We start from the raw sequence: 18,371 nt of genomic DNA, 5'->3' as shown, positions 1-18,371 counted from the left end.
AACAAACAGGAAATGACATCACCACAAACCCCAGGAACCCCATCCAGGAGAAAGAAATAAATAGAAAGCAGGAGACAACAGCTTCACTTGGAGGTCGCCACTGATAATGTTACCTAGCTGGGTCATGAAATCATGATATCAAAACTACAGCTCAGCGAGCAAACCTACAGCCTTGGTATAGTGTCTTGATCACTGCCGTAAAACATTCCTAAAGCCTGAAGAAAGCCAATTTATTTTTGTTGACCAGTTGTTGTGGCTTTTGACCAGTAACTAAGAGACTTTATAATTTGTAAACTGTCATTCTGGTCCCCTGAAAGGAAATGGAAAGCACCTAGATAAAGACAGACCAACGAACAGCACGTCCTGATTAAAAAAAGGATCATATCAGTGAACTCTGTGAAAAGGGACAGTCAAACTGCCTTTCTAATTTTCCCCCTTCACTTATAACATCAATGTTTCTTTGGTTGTCTGTCTATATATTTGTGGAAGAGCAGTTTTAATGAGTTGATTTGTATGTTGACAGTTATTAATTGTTGGGAGAAAGTGAGGACTGCAGATGCTGGAGACCAGAGATGAAAAATGTGGTGCTGGAAAAACACAGCAGGCCAGGCAGCATCCAAGGGGCAGGGGAATTGACATTTCGGGCATAAGCCCTTCTTCAGGAATCTGAATTATTAATTGTTTACTTGTGGCGAGAATCTATTTATTTATAATTAACAAATTCTTAAGAAACCTGGTCCGAGCTTTTTGTTAAACTGTCTAAAGACAGGAAATTTGGGGAATTTTGAGCAGTCATAAAATCTTCAACATTTGAGGTGACTCTAGGAATAGTAGATCTTGATTTTCAGTGAGCTACCCAAGTAGATTATGACAAATAAGAGCTTCATGTAGCACATGTGCTTGATCTAGGAGATTTCTGTAATCTAGATCAGTAGCAAAAGGGAATGTAGAAGCATAAAGGGAGGACTTCTACCTGTATTTTCTGTTCAATCCTTCATTATTATGAATATGTCTCAAGGAACCCTATTTCTTCCTTTTCGCCTCCTGATCAAATCGTACACCAATGTCCAAATCCCAGTGGCACTATCTCAGTTATTCAAGTAATATAAATTTTTCCAATGCCTTGAATTTGTAATCTTGTGGGTTTATTGATAAAATTGAAATTTTTCCCTGTTCAGAGCTCCATGTCTGAACAATTTGGCTCTGATACCCTAAATCTAAGCTCTCTAAACAAAATGTGATGGGCTCATTAAGAACAGCCACATGGATTTCTTAAAGTAATGGTTAACAGTTGGATTTTTTTTAAAGACAGAGGCTTCAGGGCAATGCTACATTGCAGTGCATACAGATTTCCAACATTTCCAGAAAACAGGTTTGTGAGAAGATATCTTTGTATTCCATGAGATATAATAGATTTGTGGATATGAGTAGCTGTGTAATAGGAAATAGTAATTGACTAATTGCTATTTTTCAGACTAGAAGAATTTTTTTAGCGGTGATCCCCAGGAGTCAGTATTGTGTTTCTTGCTACATATCTTAATCTTCATGTGGAGGGGACAACTTTCAAATTTATGGACAATATAAAACAAGGAAGCATTGTGAACTCAGAGGAGGACAACATAGGACTCTAAAGGACATAGACGATGCGTGGAGTGAGAAGATAGGTCATAGTTGATGTCTTAATATGGAAAAGTGTGCAGTGATTCGTTTTGAGAGGGAGAACATAGAAATATGATATAAAATAATTCTATGTAATTCTAAAGGGTGGAGCAAGATCAGAAGGACGCAGGTGAATATGTATATAAGTCACTAAATTCATGGCAGGACAACTGGAGAGAGCCATTTAAAGAGAACACTAGCCTAAGCTTTACTAGGGGCAAGGAACACCAGAATGAAGGGGTTATGCTAAACTTGTACAAGTCACTAGATAGACATCAATTGGATGTTTTTGTGCAGTTTTGTGCACTATACTTTAAAAAAGATGTTAACACATTGAAGAGAATGCAGAAGAGGTATACAACAATGGTTTCAGTGATGAGAAACATCAGTTATGAAGATAGATTTAGAAATGTTGGGATTTTTCTGGTTAGAGAGAAGGTTTAGAGGAAACTTTTGATAAAGGTTTCCAAAGTTATGAGGTGCTGGATAGAATAGATAGGGAGAAACTCTTCCTGCTTATGCGAGGATCAAAAAAGAGAGGGCACAGATTTAAAGTGATTTGTGAAAGAATCAAATGTGATGTGAGGAATAAATGATTTGAATCTGAAATGTGGGGAAGGCAGAGTTAATTTGGATATTCAAGAAAGCAGTAGATGATTTGTTTCTCTTCAAATAATGTGCAGCGGTATGGGGAGAAGTCTGGAGATTGTAACTAAGTTGCAATGCTCAGAGATTGTACTGACACAACAGGACAAATAGACACCTTTGGTGCTGAATTGATTTTGTGATGAGCCTTTAAGTAGGAGATCATTAAAATTATTGACAAGGTTCCCTGTTTAAAACCCCATTCTGCCAAACTAAAGCGAGATGTGGATTGATCAGTTCATGAGGAAATTCTGACAATTTGGCACGATAGCTTACAATTTTATTATTCATCTATTTATTTAACTATCATTGTGATTACCTTATCTCAGGATCTAATCCTGGTAAAAAAAAAAGCATATGCCCTTTTTCATGGGCATCCTTTGGACCATGATGCCAGCTGGCATTATGCAGTCCTTCTCCTGATCTGTGTATTTATTGCTATGTAATACCATTTGATAATCTACCAGACATCTGTATGATCATTCAATTTGTTTGTGCACTTGGTCATTATTTATTCATTGCTGTGCTTGGTCAATTCACTATTTTCTATCAACTCTTGATTTTTAAATTCTGGTTTTGCTGTAAAAGGCTCCATTGTAAATTGGCTGTACTTGTCTTTTTTTTCCACTTTTGGTCAGCCAAGTTTTTGATGTACACAAACCTCCCATTGAGTTTAACTATCAGTCAATAAAGGTTCTCAGGCATATACATGTACTAATTCTATTCACCAGGTGCAGAATCGAGTCTAGTCAAACATGCTAATAAGACAATACAGGAAAGACTGTACAAAACACTTGATGTCCTCAAAGAAAAAGCACAAAAAGCTTAGACTTTCTGCACAAGTCATTTCAGTTTCTGCGTTTTTTTAAAGACACTATGCAATAAATGTTTTTCATCCTATATAATTTTGTGTGATGTAAAGATTTGAAATAAGTACAAGCATGTATGAGATTATTAACTGATTATCATTGTGAATGTTGTTTCTGCATCAAGTGTTATGATAGCGTAGAGCTTAAAGTGATGGAGGCTGGCATGTTAACAATTGGAATTATTAACTTTAATTTCTCAATGGATAATTGTGGTGTAAAATTATGTCCCAATACATGTGTGAATCATAATGTAACACATGTATTGGGCCAAGCAGTGGAATGTGGTGAAACGGTTAAAAATTATGTCCCAATACATGTGTGAATCTAACCGGAATGGAGGTGTTGCTTAGTCCCGTGTGAATCTTATTACACACCTCCCCGTGTGAATCTTCTTATCTGTATGTAACCAGAATGGAATGTGTTTTTTAGCCTTGCTCTGCTGTTCACATGAATGTTTATATCTGGAAAAGAGTATATCAGCTGGAAAAGTCTCCAGTTCGGTGAGTCTGCTCCGGGGTTACGTTTAACCGCCGAGCGTGGGTTGTTGGCAACCGCTCTACGAGAACTGACGGCTCCCAGTTCCGGTAACATGTAGAGTGAGTATAAGCCAGACCCGGGAGTCTGCTCCGGGGTTACGTTTAACCGCCGAGCGTGGGTTGTTGGCAACCGCTCTACGAGAACTGACGGCTCCCAGTTCCGGTAACATGTAGAGTGAGTATAAGCCAGACCCGTTGTAAGTATGAGACCTGGTTGTGGCGACGCTGCGGGGAATAAAATGCTCATATTCTAGCAGACTCGCCTCTTGGTCGTTTGTTCTGTGTCAGACTACTCTCCTACGAACCTGACCTTGAGAATTTTTTAAAACATTTGGCGCTGCGAGCAGGGTCAATCGCAATTGAGGAGAGATTTTGATACAGAACAATGTTTTGGAAAAAGACTAAGAAACCAGAAGAACAAACTGTGGAGGTCCCGACCGTCCCGGGATGGCATGGACCGTGGCATGACGTGGCAGTTTGTTTGAGAAATGGTGGGGGGCGACCGGAGGAACCCCAGGGTCGCTGCTGTCCACCCTTGAGAGGATCCCAGTCCTGCCGAAGAACCCCTTGCCTGGGGTACAGCGGAGGATGTGGGCATGTCCAAAAAGCTGAAGCGGAGTTAACAGAATTGAATGGGATTGAACTGAACTGAACTGAGTGGAACTGAAGTGAATCAAATTGAACGGAACAAAATGGAACTGAGCTAAATTGAATTGAAATGGACGGAACTGAATTGAACACAATTGAATTGAACTGAACAGACCTGAACTGAGCTGAATTGAACTACACTGAATTGACTGAACTGAAATTAACTGAAACGAATTGAACTGAATTAAGCATAATGTAACACATGTATTGGGCCAAGCAGTGGAATGTGGTGTAAAATTATGTCCCAATACATGTGTGAATCATAATGTAACACATGTATTGGGCCAAGCAGTGGAATGTGGTGAAACGGTTAAAAATTATGTCCCAATACATGTGTGAATCTAACCGGAATGGAGGTGTTGCTTAGTCCCGTGTGAATCTTATTACACACCTCCCCGTGTGAATCTTCTTATCTGTATGTAACCAGAATGGAATGTGTTTTTTAGCCTTGCTCTGCTGTTCACATGAATGTTTATATCTGGAAAAGAGTATATCAGCTGGAAAAGTCTCCAGTTCGGTGAGTCTGCTCCGGGGTTACGTTTAACCGCCGAGCGTGGGTTGTTGGCAACCGCTCTACGAGAACTGACGGCTCCCAGTTCCGGTAACATGTAGAGTGAGTATAAGCCAGACCCGGGAGTCTGCTCCGGGGTTACGTTTAACCGCCGAGCGTGGGTTGTTGGCAACCGCTCTACGAGAACTGACGGCTCCCAGTTCCGGTAACATGTAGAGTGAGTATAAGCCAGACCCGTTGTAAGTATGAGACCTGGTTGTGGCGACGCTGCGGGGAATAAAATGCTCATATTCTAGCAGACTCGCCTCTTGGTCGTTTGTTCTGTGTCAGACTACTCTCCTACGAACCTGACCTTGAGAATTTTTTAAAACAATAATACAATTAAGAATTGTAGCAGAATACATTTAACTGCTGGATCATCTGTAAATACATAATCATATTTTCCCTGTCTCTCCTGATGTTAAGCAGTGAAATTTGATAAATATTAATATCTCATTACACTTTCCATTCTTAAAAAAAATTATGTCAGCAAATAGTTAAATTAGTCGCTGTCATCATGGAACTTGTGTGATGTTCTGATAATATTTTAATTTCTTTGACTCTCTTGGGAAAAGAGTGAAGGCTTGGTGTGCACAGGCTTAAACATGCAATTAGACTGGAGACCGACTAAGCAATTCCAGCATTCAGGATAAAAATAATCACACCAGACTACTTCGGACAACTTTATTCATTAACTATTCTATTCAAAGAACAATTTTATTTCTAATATCAATCCAAAGTCAGTGAGGCATTTTAGATACAAATAACGATTAGAAATTGGGTTTATTCTCCTTGGAGCACAGAAGGTTAACACATGGCTGTAGTGGTTGTAACAAGATCAGTCAGGTGGATTTTATAGAAGGAGTTCACTGTTTGGGACTATTAATCTGGTCCAATCAGGGAGCCCTGGCTGACAGGTAAGAACAGGAGTGTCAGACATCCTGCTCATTTTGAGGGAGCTAGCTCAGTATCAAGGACTCACCACTTGTAAATAAAGGGTAACTTTGGTGATGGTATACTGGCGTCTGTGGAGTTATTTCAGTGCCTTTACTGAGGTGTTCAAAATTCTGAATAGTTTTGACAGGGTAAAGAAGAGTATTCTGTTTTGGATAGTTAGTGTTCGTGAATGTCAGCAAGAGAGCTAGGAGCAAGATGAAATACTTCTTTACTCAGTTGTAGGGTTTTGGAATGCACTGCCTGGGAGAGTGGTATAGGTGAATTCCAAGGGGGTTTCAAAAGAACTAAATGTACTTTTGAAAGTGAATTTAGTGGGCTACAGAGGTACGGTTGAAGAATGGGGCTATCTGGGCTGTTCTTTCTGGAGAAGGTACAGACATAATGGGTTTAATGGCCTTCTGTACTGTAAAGATTAATGATTGTAATTGTATTTCCTCCTCAAAGGTGTAAGGTTTGAAGGTCAATTTGCAACTAGTGCTGTTCTTATGCACCTGCTATCCTTGTCCTTTTACGTAGATGATTGGAAGCAGCAAATTACTTGGAGAAAGTGAGGACTGCAGACGCTGGAGATCAGAGTCAAAAGGTGTTGTGCTGGAAAAAGCACAGCTGGTCAGGCAGCATCCGAGGATTTTCTTCATCAGGAAATTACTGCAAATGCTGGAATCTGAACCATAAACAAAAAAAATGTTGGAGATCACAATGGGTCAGGCAGCATCCATAGAGAGAAAGCAAGCTAACGTTTCGAGTCTAGGTGACTCTTCATCAGAGGGATCTGCTGAAAGAGCTTTGATGAGTTGTTACAGTATACCAGTCATATAGGGAGTAAATGTTTAGGGTGGGTTGTGTAGTAGGCAGCTTGCTACTACCTGCTCAAGGGCAACAAGGAGTTGGCAATAAATGCTGGCCATTCCATGTCCCATACATTTTTTTTAAAAATCAATTAAGCTAATTGAAAGCTTTCATGTGTATGATGTAGGTGAGGTTATATCTTTGTGCAATTCAGAGTTCTTCAAAAACAAAGCTCTGTCAAGCTAAGTACCAGATTTAAAAATGTGCATGAGGATTACTTCAGTGTAAGTATTGAGGTAAATGTTGCAATCCTGTGAAAGAAATCCTAATCTTCCAGAATAAAATCCCATCTCAAACAGGTAAAGATAGTTGTATCAAGATTAAAACTTGACACCTTTAGAGTACATACTCCATAAGCTGTACTTTCTTTCCATAAAATGTCAGCCATATGAGATTTCATTAAGTCAGGACCTTCATTAATAATATGTAAGATTTCTTTCCTTGCAGGATAACTGATCCTCTTGAATCACTAATAAAATACTTCAGGTCTAATGTTCTGTTTTCAGCTCGTGAGTGCCCTGAAGCCCTGACAAGAGACCGCAGTCTCATATTACATGTTTCAGAAACTGATCTTCCCCACACTCAGATTTAGGCCTATGATATGGAAATTAATAATGTGAGTGTCACTGATATCCGCAGGACTGACTGAGAACTGGAAGCAGCAACAATAGGCTTGCCAGTGAAACACCTGCTGGACTTAATGAGATTACCTGAAATAGGAAGCAAAGCAAATTAGTTACTTTCTGCTCACAGGTGAGAGTGTCACACTTAACCACAACTGAATGCAAGATGAGCTTTCATCCATTTTTATAGATGAATGCTTGAGAACATTTGCAAATTAAAACCCCAAAGGATATTTATTACTTGGTCCTTTTTTTTATATATGTGAACACTGTATCAATAGATAAATGGATAGAGGTCTGGAAAGAAAATAAATACTAACAATAAGCAAGCAAGTAAGTGTTGTACCCCAGCAATTTGTTATTGCTGTAATTAGGGTAAATGTTTGTTCAGTTGAATTGAGTCATTGTAATTGCTTAAACAATCCTTTGATGTTTAGGCAAATGTATAAGTTGTTGGTTTTCTGTCATTTCACAACAATTAGGTTTTTTTATACTAAATACTGATGGCATGTTAATGAAAGGCAATCAGTTCACCTGTGCTAAAATTATTTATGTTTGGTGGTATTGTTCTGGTGACATGGGACCACATATCTAAAAATGGAATAAATTTGAATTATGGATAAATCACAATTTTTAAGTATAAAATTTCCAGTGAGCATTTCCATTCAAGCCAAGGGACACGATAATACATTAGATCCCCAATCTCAGCCCTCATGGTTATAGAAATTGTATCCAGTCCCTGGTTAGGCCACCCAAGATTTTAGTTTCTCTGGCTCTGGAGCAACACCTAATCTAAGTAGGAATGAGTCTCAATTAAGACATAGATGGGCTTCAATGGTGAGCTGCCCATATGGAATTGCATTGACTTTCAGCTCATTTAGATTGTCTCCTTGGAATGTATTCAGGGAAGTTTCATTATGGTTTCCTACAGCCCAGTGTTCCAATCTACAATCCCACATTTTCCTTCTTTTTAGACAGTCTTTTGGGATTTTCTCTCTCTTTCAAATGACTTGCTCCCATTTTGGGGTGATTTGGTCTTAGCAGTCGTGTGTGAACCTAGGTCCAATCTGCAGATTGTACTACATGCAGGGCACATGGTGCTTGAACGATCAAGGAGTTGAGATGTTAGGAGGTTTGTGTGCTCTCCATTGAAGCCTTATGCTGCTCCCAGTGAATTCTACGGATGTTTTTGTTACCTTTCCAAATGAACATTTCCCATTCTGATCAGTCAAAAGCAAGAAACTTTTCTGAGTGGCCTGGGCTGGAATTCTCACTGCAATACAGACTCACTGAACAGTTTCACAGGGTTGTAGACTGAAGTTTTAAAATTATCTCCAATGTTGCTTATAGCTAGCTGTCTTAATCCAAATAATCAGTAGCTCACTTTTGACACGTATAGAAACATTCAACATGGGAGCAGAAGTGGGCCTTGAGCCTGCTCTGCCATTCAATATGATCATGGCTGATCATCAAGCTCGATACCCTAATCTTGACTTCTCCCCATATCCCTTGATCCCTTTAACCACAAGAGCTAAAGCTACTCCATCTTGAAAACATAATGTTTTGGCCTCAACCATTTCTGTGGTAGTGAATTCAACAGGCTCATCATGAGAGTGAATGAAGAAATTTCTCCTCATCACAGTCTTTAAAAGGTTTACTTCTTACCCTGGTAATGAACATTCTTCCTACATATCTAGTCCTGTTAAATTTTTATTTGTTTCTATGAGATCACCCCTCAATCATCTTAACTCCAGTGAATACAATCCAAACTACCTCATTGTTTCCTCATATAACAGACCTGCCATCCCAGAAATCAATTTGGTAAGCCTTTACTACACCTCGTCTGCAGCAAGAATATTCTTCCTTAGATAAGGAGACCAAAACAATACATAATATTCCTGGTATGACTTCACCAATGTCATATATAATTGTAGCAAGGCATCCTTGTTCCTGTTGAGAATTCCAGATGGTGGTGGAGTAAGATGCTTCAGAGAGAGTCTCGGACTCAAAGCAAATGTGATGAGGTGGCCTCCTGGCCTGTTGGGGTAGTCTCTTGGCTCAATATAGTGGTCTTTCAATGGTACATGGTGGTCTCTCAGCTCGGCATGGCCTCAGCATGGACTTCCAGTCCGACATGGCTAAGCACTTAAAGACTGTAATGTTTGAACTTTCAGCTTTATTTCTTTATTTTCTACTTAAAACTAAGAAGGTGCCACTGTACTATGATCACTGCAATGCTAAAAATCACACAACACCAGGTTTATTTGGAAGCACCAGCTTTCAGAGTACTGCTCCTTCATCAGATGGTTGTTTAACTTCTAACTTATTTCTTTCTACCTTATTCTTAAGATTCTGTACCTAGGTACTTGCACCTAATATGGTGCCCTCTATGGCAACATTATACAGTTTTCACTGCTGTACTTTGTATTTGAGGACACATGATAAAAAAAATCAAAATCATACTCAAATCCTCTCAGTATAAAGTTAAACATACAGTTTTCCCTCTTTACTGCCTGCTGTACTTGCGTTCTTACTTTCAGTGAATGGTGCACAAAGACACCTAAGTCTTGTTTAACATTCACCCCTCTCAATTTATAGCTGTTTCTTTAAAAAAACTGCCTTCCTATTTTTTCCAATGAAGTGGATAATCTCATATTGTACTGCATTTTCCTATTCACTCAACATGTCCAAATCATGTTGCAACATCTCTACATCCTCTTCTCAGCTTCTCCTTACACCCATCTTTTGTGTCTTCTCCATGTTGAGATGTTACATTTCATTCTCTCATTTGAATCATTAACTTGTGTTGTGAATAGCTAGGATTTAGTACCGATCCCTGCAGAACTCCATCAGTCACTGCCTGCCATTCAGAATAAGATTTATTTATTCCTACTCTTAGTTTCCTGTCTGCTAACCAATATTCTATCCATCTCAATACATTACCCCCAATCCCATGCACTTTAATTTTGTACATTAATATTTTATATTGAACTTTATTGAAAGCCTTCCGGGGTGGCACGGTGGCTCAGTGGTTAGCACTGCTGCCTCGCAGCACCAGGGTCCCAGTTTCGATTCCAGCCTATGATATGGAAATTAATAACGTGAGTGTCACTGATATCCACAGGACTGACTGAGAACTGGAAGCAGCAACTGTCTGTGTGGAGTTTGCACATTCTCCCCGTGTCTGCGTGGGTTTCCTCTGGGTGCTCCGGTTTCTTCCCACAGTCCAAAGACGTGCAGGTCAGATGAATTGGCCATTCTAAATTTCCCCTAGTGTTAGGTGCATTAGTCAGAGGGAAATTGGTCTAGGTGGGTTACTCTTCGGAGAGTCAGTGTGGACTGGTTGGGCCGAAGGGCCTGTAAGGAATCTAATCTAAAGTCCAAACAAACCGCATCCAATGGCTCCTCTTAATCTACTCCTCCAAATTACATTCTCAAAGAATTCCAATGGATTTGTCAAGCATGATTTCTCTTCTGTAACTCTGTCCTGACTGTCTAATTCAATCATTGTTTTCTAAGTGCTCTGCTATAAAATCTTTGATCATGGACCCTGGCATCTTGCCCATTACCAATATCAGACTCTTTGGTAAATAATTCCCTGTTCCTCTCTAACTTCTTTTTTAAATAATGGGGTTACATTAGCTCCCTTCCAATTTGTAGGAATGTTTCGGATACTAAAGAATCTTGAAAGATGACCACCAATGCAATTTCCAGGGCCACTTCCTAAATTACTCTGGTATGTAGATTATCTGGCCCTCGAGATTTATCAACCTTCAAACTTATCAATTTTTCCACCATCATTTCTCTACTGATATAGGTTTGCTTCAGTTCCTGCCTCTCACTAAACCATGTGTTCCCCATTGTTTCCTGTGCCTTATATGCGTCCTCCTTTGGGAAGACAAAAGCAAAGTATGAATTTAATTGATCAGCCATTTCTTTGCTCCCCATTATAAATGCCCCCGTTACTGACTGTAAGGGACCGACATTAGTTTTCACCAATTTTTTCTCTTTATATACCCATAGAAACTTTTTACAGTCTGTTCTTACATTCCCCACTAATTCTCATACTCTATTTCCCCTTTTTAATCAGTCTGTTGATTCTATGGTGATTTCTAAAAACTGTTCCTAATCCTCAGATACACTTTTATGCCTTTTTTAATTTGCCTGTAATGCTATCTCAAATTTCCCTCAACCCATGGCTTGGCTATTGTTCTCTTTTCTCTCTTGCACCAGTAATTCACCCATTTCCTTTTGAATGTTTACCATTGCCAATCCACTCCCCTTTTATTTCAGTCACATTTCCCAATCCATCATAGCCAACTCAGGCTTCATGCCATTGTAGTTTCCCTTATTAAGATTTACGATCTTTGTCTCAAATCAACTATCTCACTTGCCTTGATGAACAATTCTATCATATTATGGTTGCTCATCCCCAAGGACTCTCTCATAGCTAAATATATATCAGGGTAAACAACGAATGTATGACAAATTTGCTGCTACATCATTACCTCCTCTTAATGTCACTGGATGAATAATCCAGAACTCCTGGTTCAAATGTTCTGGAGATGTGAGTTCAAATCCCACCATAGCAGGTGCTGAAATTTTAATACAACAATGCAGAAATCTGGAATTTAAAAGCTAGTCTAATGTCGACCAAGTAATCACTGTCAATTATCATTAAAAACCCATCTGCATCAATAATCCTCTACAGGAAAGGAAATCTACTGTTCTTATCTAGTCTGGCCAATGTGTGACTCCAGACACACTGCAATATGGTTGATTCTTAATTGCCCTTTTAATGATTGACACTAAAGGCCTCATGAGTGATGCCCATACCCCATGAACACATTTCTTTCTAAAAGGAAAACAGTAAGGCTTTAAAATAAAATTGAATCATTTCACAGTTGCGTCACATTACTCCTGTGGTCTATTCTGTTATCAAAATAGAGGTTGCAGCCACTTAGAGTTATTCTAATTCAGTCAAAGTTTTCCTGCGTTCTTCAAAATAAACAATCATGATTAAGTCTTAACTCTCGGGGACAAAAGTCTGACTCAACAATGAGCAGGCATCATGGCTTCATTTGTACCTAGTAATGCACATTTTGAAAACTGTTCATGCAGCATTTTAAAGATTCAGGTATTGTTTTGCTCTAGATATTTAATGGAATTTATTTCTAATAATATATGCCCTGTTGTGTTAGGGTCATGCACATAAACACTGTAGCCTATGTAATTGAACTCCATGCAGGAAATAGCCACTGATGAATAGTCTAACGATTTCCTTTTGTAATAAGCCTCACTGCAATATTACATTTCTAGTTGTATTAATGCAGCTCATTTTAGCGAGAACAGGGCCGTAAGATTTACACAGATGGGACTGTGAGACTATCTCACGGCAGTGATCGCATCAGCAGTAGCACCAAGCGCACACACAGTGCTGACATAAATATTTTAATGCTGAGAATTGATTGTGGCTGCTTTTTTTCTTATAATATCTACTTGAATATCATCACCCAACACCAGCATCTTCAAATGAAACATCCCTAGGGTTCTGTATAGGCTGAAAAATCCATTTAATATTTATTGTTTTCAGGAAGTTTCAGAAGAAAATTACAGAGCAACAGACAATGACTTCGATCCATTGGCGTGTCCCCTGTGCGGCTTGATTTGAATTGCAGTCTATTTTTCCACTGAATGTCAAGGAGGTAGATCTGGTAGCCACTTAATTAAAGTGATAAGATCAAGAGGAATATGTGTGCCCAAAATGTAGTTCAACTGTCAAGGATTCATTAAAATTTCATGAAGGCTAACAGATAACACTGACAGTTCACTTTGCCAGCACAAGCTTGGGACTGAAGGTCACTGTAAGTGGCAATACTGACCAGCAATTAAAAATTTTATGTTGAGCTCAGCCAATGGGATGAAAAGAGTAGGAATATTTATTATCCCTAATCTTAACTTATGTATACTTCAAATGTTACCTTCACAGGGCTGCAATGATAACTTACATTACTTCACTTTTCAACCCATTCCTGTTAACGAGTCAAGACTGAAACATATTGGTAATGCAATTTGAGTGTAAGGATATCCCTGACCATTGCTAAATATCCTTTCATGTATTATTTGCTTTTCTGAGTTTGGTAAATGAATCTATCGTATTTTAATCACCAATAACTGGAATGCACAGCAAAATGTTTCCCCAGAGTCTGCATCATTAATGGGCATATTAGTGTATTCTAGTTTTACAGTAGTCATTAAGATTTTAGAACCTATTTCTTCGAGCAATTTAACTGCAAGTTCAATTCAATCGCATGTAGTGCACTATATTTCAAATAAGTACATAAAGCCTCCAAAATGTATAACAGGTCAATTGCTTTCTTAAAAGAAAATGTAGGTTAATTACATAGATATAATAAAATGACACGATTAAGAGTCTGTTGGAGTTATTACATCAATTACTGCTGATGTTCTAAACACAATATTTTTATCATTCACCTGTTTTTGCTGTCAAACTCATCTAAGATCAGTAAAGATTGCAATTTTGAGGTTTGATTTGCTCCCACTAAGTGTGTCCTTCTTTAGATTTGAGGTCCTATTGACAGTAGTTAAGTTAGGACACATTTTCTTTTGCTATTGCTTGATCTACTTACTCTCAATTCTGATTTGTTTAGTAATTGCATTGGACAATCTTTTTGCTTTGCTGGACAAATTCAATGGAACCTTATTTAATTTTCTTCTCTCTACCCACCAGCATGCTTCATTCACTATCTCTGCACGCATGATCTAAGTGCAGACAGTATACAGAGAAGTTTGTGTTTCCAAATCACATTCAAGATCTCAACAAGAAACAATTGTGTTGTATGTAAATTTTGTGAGTGAAGAGTTTATTTGTATGATTTACATATGCATTTATTATCTTTTAATGTGTGCATTCACATTTAGAGGTGTTGATTCATAAGTTTATTTCCAATAAAAATTTGTATCTTCCTTAGGTCCTTCATGTTTTCGAAACTGCACAATGTTATGTCTGACCTGCAAGCATAACGCATTCAGGGCACATCTTCTACATTTCCCTCCCATGAGCTGATTTCATCAACATCACAAAGGTTAAAACTTTTTTGGGTAACAGTTAAGGATTTCACCTGCAGTGCCTCGCTATGGACTTCCTCATAAGCTCAATGTAGCAACTGCCAACAGCCCACTCAATTCCAAATGAGAATAATAGTTAACCAAACTGTTCCCAGTGCCAACTGTGCCCCACTGGGTGAAATCCAAGTTAGCAACTGAGATCAACTATTCCTGATTGGTCTCTCACATACTTATTGACAACCATTTCAGTCATTGTGTATTTTTTCCTCCTGGGTTTCCACACCCAAAATTTCTAAAAGCTGTCTAATAGGGTGATGCTTCATACTAGATATTCCACCAATTCCACATTCATATATGAAACAAAACATCTCAAAGTTCTCATCAATAAGTTGAAATAGGCAGTGATTGCCAGGCTGCTGTGGGAGAGATTACAGGGGTTCTGACCCAAATCTTTACTTTCTCTCTGGCGACATGGTAGATGCCAGAGGACTGCACTGATGTGGCTCTACATTTCAAGAAGTGTAGAAGAAATAACTAGGGAATTACAGACCAGTCGGTCATATTAGTGGCAGAGAGGTATTTGGAGAAAATTCGAAAGGAGACAATTAATCTCCATTTTGAGAGGTAAGATTTGGTCAAAGGAAGTCAGCAGAGCTTTGTCAGAGGAAGGTTATGCCTATCACATCTGGTTGAATTTTTTGAGGTGACCAAGTGTATAGATGATGGTCGTGCCATTGATGGAGTTTATATAGATTTTAGTAAGGCTTTCAATGTGGTCCCACATGGGAGACTTTATCACGAAGGGCTTTTGCCTGAAACATCGATTTTCCTGCTCTTCGGATGCTGCCTGACCTGCTGTGTGTTTCCAGCACTACTCTAATCTTGATCCAAAAGCACATGGAATCTAGGGTAACTTGGCAAGTTGGATCAAAGTTGGCTTAATGACAGAGACAGGTCAGTGGAAGAAGACTGTTCATATGTCTGAAGGTGAGTGTTCAAAGGTGTACTCCAGGGATTAGTGCTCGGTCCAGTATTGTTTGTGATAAACATAAATAGTGTAAATGAAGAGGTAGAGGAAATGATAAATAAATTTGTGGATGACAAGGTTTTGCTGGGTGGTGGATAGTGAGGTTACAGGAGGATATAATTGGATTGGTCAGATAGGCAGATCAGTAGCAGCTTGAATATAACCTTGATAAGTGTGAGGTGGTACACTTTTGAAGAAGCAACAAAACAAGGGAGATTCAATGAATCTCTTGGAAGCTCAGAAGAACATAGGGAACTGGGAGTGCTTGTCCATAGATCCTACAAGTGAGAAGGGCAGTTCAATAGGGTAATTAAGAAGGTATTCGGGACACTTGCCTTTATTGGTTGGACCATAGATTATAAGAGCACAGAGAGTATGTTGGAGCTATGCAGGACTTTGGTTTGGCCACCGCTGGAGTATTGTGTGCAGTTCTGATTGCCACATGACAGGAAGGATGTGGTTGCACTAGACGGGGTGCAGAGGAGATTCACCAGGATGTTGCCTGGGGTGGAGTGATTTGGTGATGAAGGGAGGCTGGATCAGCTTGGGTTGTTTTCTTTGGAGCAGAGAAGGTGAGCTGATAGAAGTGTATCAGATTTTGGGGGACATGGAAAGGGTAGAAAGAAAACAGCTGCTCCCTTTTGTTGAGGAGTCAATACCAAGGAGGCACATTTTTAAGGTGAAAAGCAAAAGGTTTAGAGGGGACTTGAGGAAAATATTTGTCACCCCGAGAGTGGTGGGGGTCTGGAATGCACTGCTTGGATGGATATTTGAGAAGGGGAAACCTTGCAATCTTTAAAAAGTGCTTATCCATATATCATAACATTCAAGGCTATGGGCCCTGTGCTGGAAAGATGGTGACATTTTGATGAATGACATACCAAGATAGCAAAGTAACACCTACAGCACATGCCAATTGTTTGTACAGCAAACACATTGCAGGTTTATTCAACTAAATGAATATGTCGGATACTGGTGGCGTTAGTCCTCAGTCCGGAGAGAATGATGTCATTCAGTGGGCTTCAATACATTTAGTCAGAGAACTGTTCACACATAATCCATGGACTTTGACATAGTCAGTCATTGACTTTAGATACTTACGGTCAAGAAACCTGTCCCAAAACAGTCCAGGGTGTGCTAAGTGGTCTGTCCAATTGGGCCAGCACAAGCTGTCAGGGGAATTGTGGTTAAGTCAGGGACCTATGAGTACAGCATTACTGGGTCTGGTCAGTCATGTCTAGGAATTGTTAGTCAAAGTTGGTCAGAAGCCTGGGTGAAACACATCCATCAACCATTCAGGGGGATTCAAGGGTGGGCTGTAAAGGCAGCCCAGGAATCAGTGACAGATGGGATAGGGGAGTCAAGACTGGGGAGGAGGATGGGAAGCATTTGGGATGTTGAGGATAAGGATGCTGATTGATCTAGTAGTGCCATATTGGTTGATGAGTATGATTTGTACTAAGGTAGCAGCAATTTGATGAAGTCATAAAAATTGAGCATATGACTAAATTTCCATGCCATCCATGGAAAATATTAATTGGATAGAATGTTCGGTACAAGTTTTGCCAGATAGGATAGTGAAGAAGGCATTTGGTATGCTTTCTTTTATTGAGTATAGGAGTTGAGAGGTCATACTGCGGCTGTACAGGACATTGGTTGGACCCCGTTTGGAATATTGTGTGCAATTTTGGTCTCCCTGCTATAGGAAGATGTTATGAAACTTGAAAGGGTTCAGAAAAAAATTACAAGCATGTTGCCAGGGTTGGAGGGTTTGAGCTATAGAGAGAGGCTGAATAGGCTGGGGCTGTTTAACCTGGAGCTTCAGAGGCTGAGGGGTGACCTCATAGAAGTTTTTAAAATCATGAGGGGCATGGAAATGGTAAATAGACAAGGGCATTTCCCTGGGATGGGGGAGTCCAGAACTAGAGGGCATAGATTTAGGGTGAGAGGAGAAAGATTTAAAAGGGACATCAGGGGCAACTTTTCACACAATGGATGGTGCATATATGGAATGAGCTTCCAGGGGAAGTGGTGGAGGCTGATATAATTACAACATGTAAAATGCATCTGGATGGGTACATAAATAGGAAGGGTTTAGAGGGATATGGGCCAAGTGCTGGCAAATGGGACTAGATTAATCTAGGGTATCTGGTTGTCATGGACGAGTTGGACCGAAGGGTCTGTTTCTGTGCTGTACATCTCTATGACTGTATATACCAGCAACAGCTCACTTATGAAGCCAGCTTCTCATTGTAAATTTACCAGACCTGGTCAGCCATGGAAACTGGAATCAACATGGACATTTTGATTATATTAAGTTACAGGACTTCAATTCCTGTCACCAGCATTACCTGGAGGCCAGTTTGTAGGTCTGCACTGCACAGACTCTGCGTTTTGCAACCATAACAACTGTACGTTTTCATTTAGTCACTTTTCACAAGGTTGTTCCCAGATTGCCAGTGGTTCAATATTGTTAGGAAATATACCAATTAGTAAGTATGGGCAGAATTCATTTCTGGTAATGGACTAAACAATGCTCTCATCTACAATTATTATGTCAAATTACTCATGTTACTTACAGTTTCTAGGACTATTTATCCATCGCTGTACCAAAGTAAAACATAGCTAGATTGTTCAGTGCCATGTGAATTAACTGAATGCAACCAACCAAATTAGGTATAAAGGTAGAGATTAAGGTATTAAAAATGATACATTAAAACATGGTAAGTAATTGACGAGGAAAGGCCATTTGGCTCATGAAGCTTATCTATCCAGTACACCTAAGCTCCTTTAATTTGAATTGCCTTATTCAGAGCAAACAAAATGTTTCTGCTGCTTTAGCCTCACCTGTTAGTTAATTAAAGCATTTTTTATACTTTAAATAATATCACTCAATCATGTGTTATTTCTCACCACAGA

The sequence above is a fragment of the Chiloscyllium plagiosum genome, unplaced genomic scaffold (assembly GCF_037043375.1).
Source record: "Chiloscyllium plagiosum isolate Xiang-an unplaced genomic scaffold, Cpla_swu_hap1 HiC_scaffold_24, whole genome shotgun sequence".
NCBI classification, from domain to species: domain Eukaryota; kingdom Metazoa; phylum Chordata; class Chondrichthyes; order Orectolobiformes; family Hemiscylliidae; genus Chiloscyllium; species Chiloscyllium plagiosum.
This window is presented reverse-complemented; position numbering follows the sequence as displayed.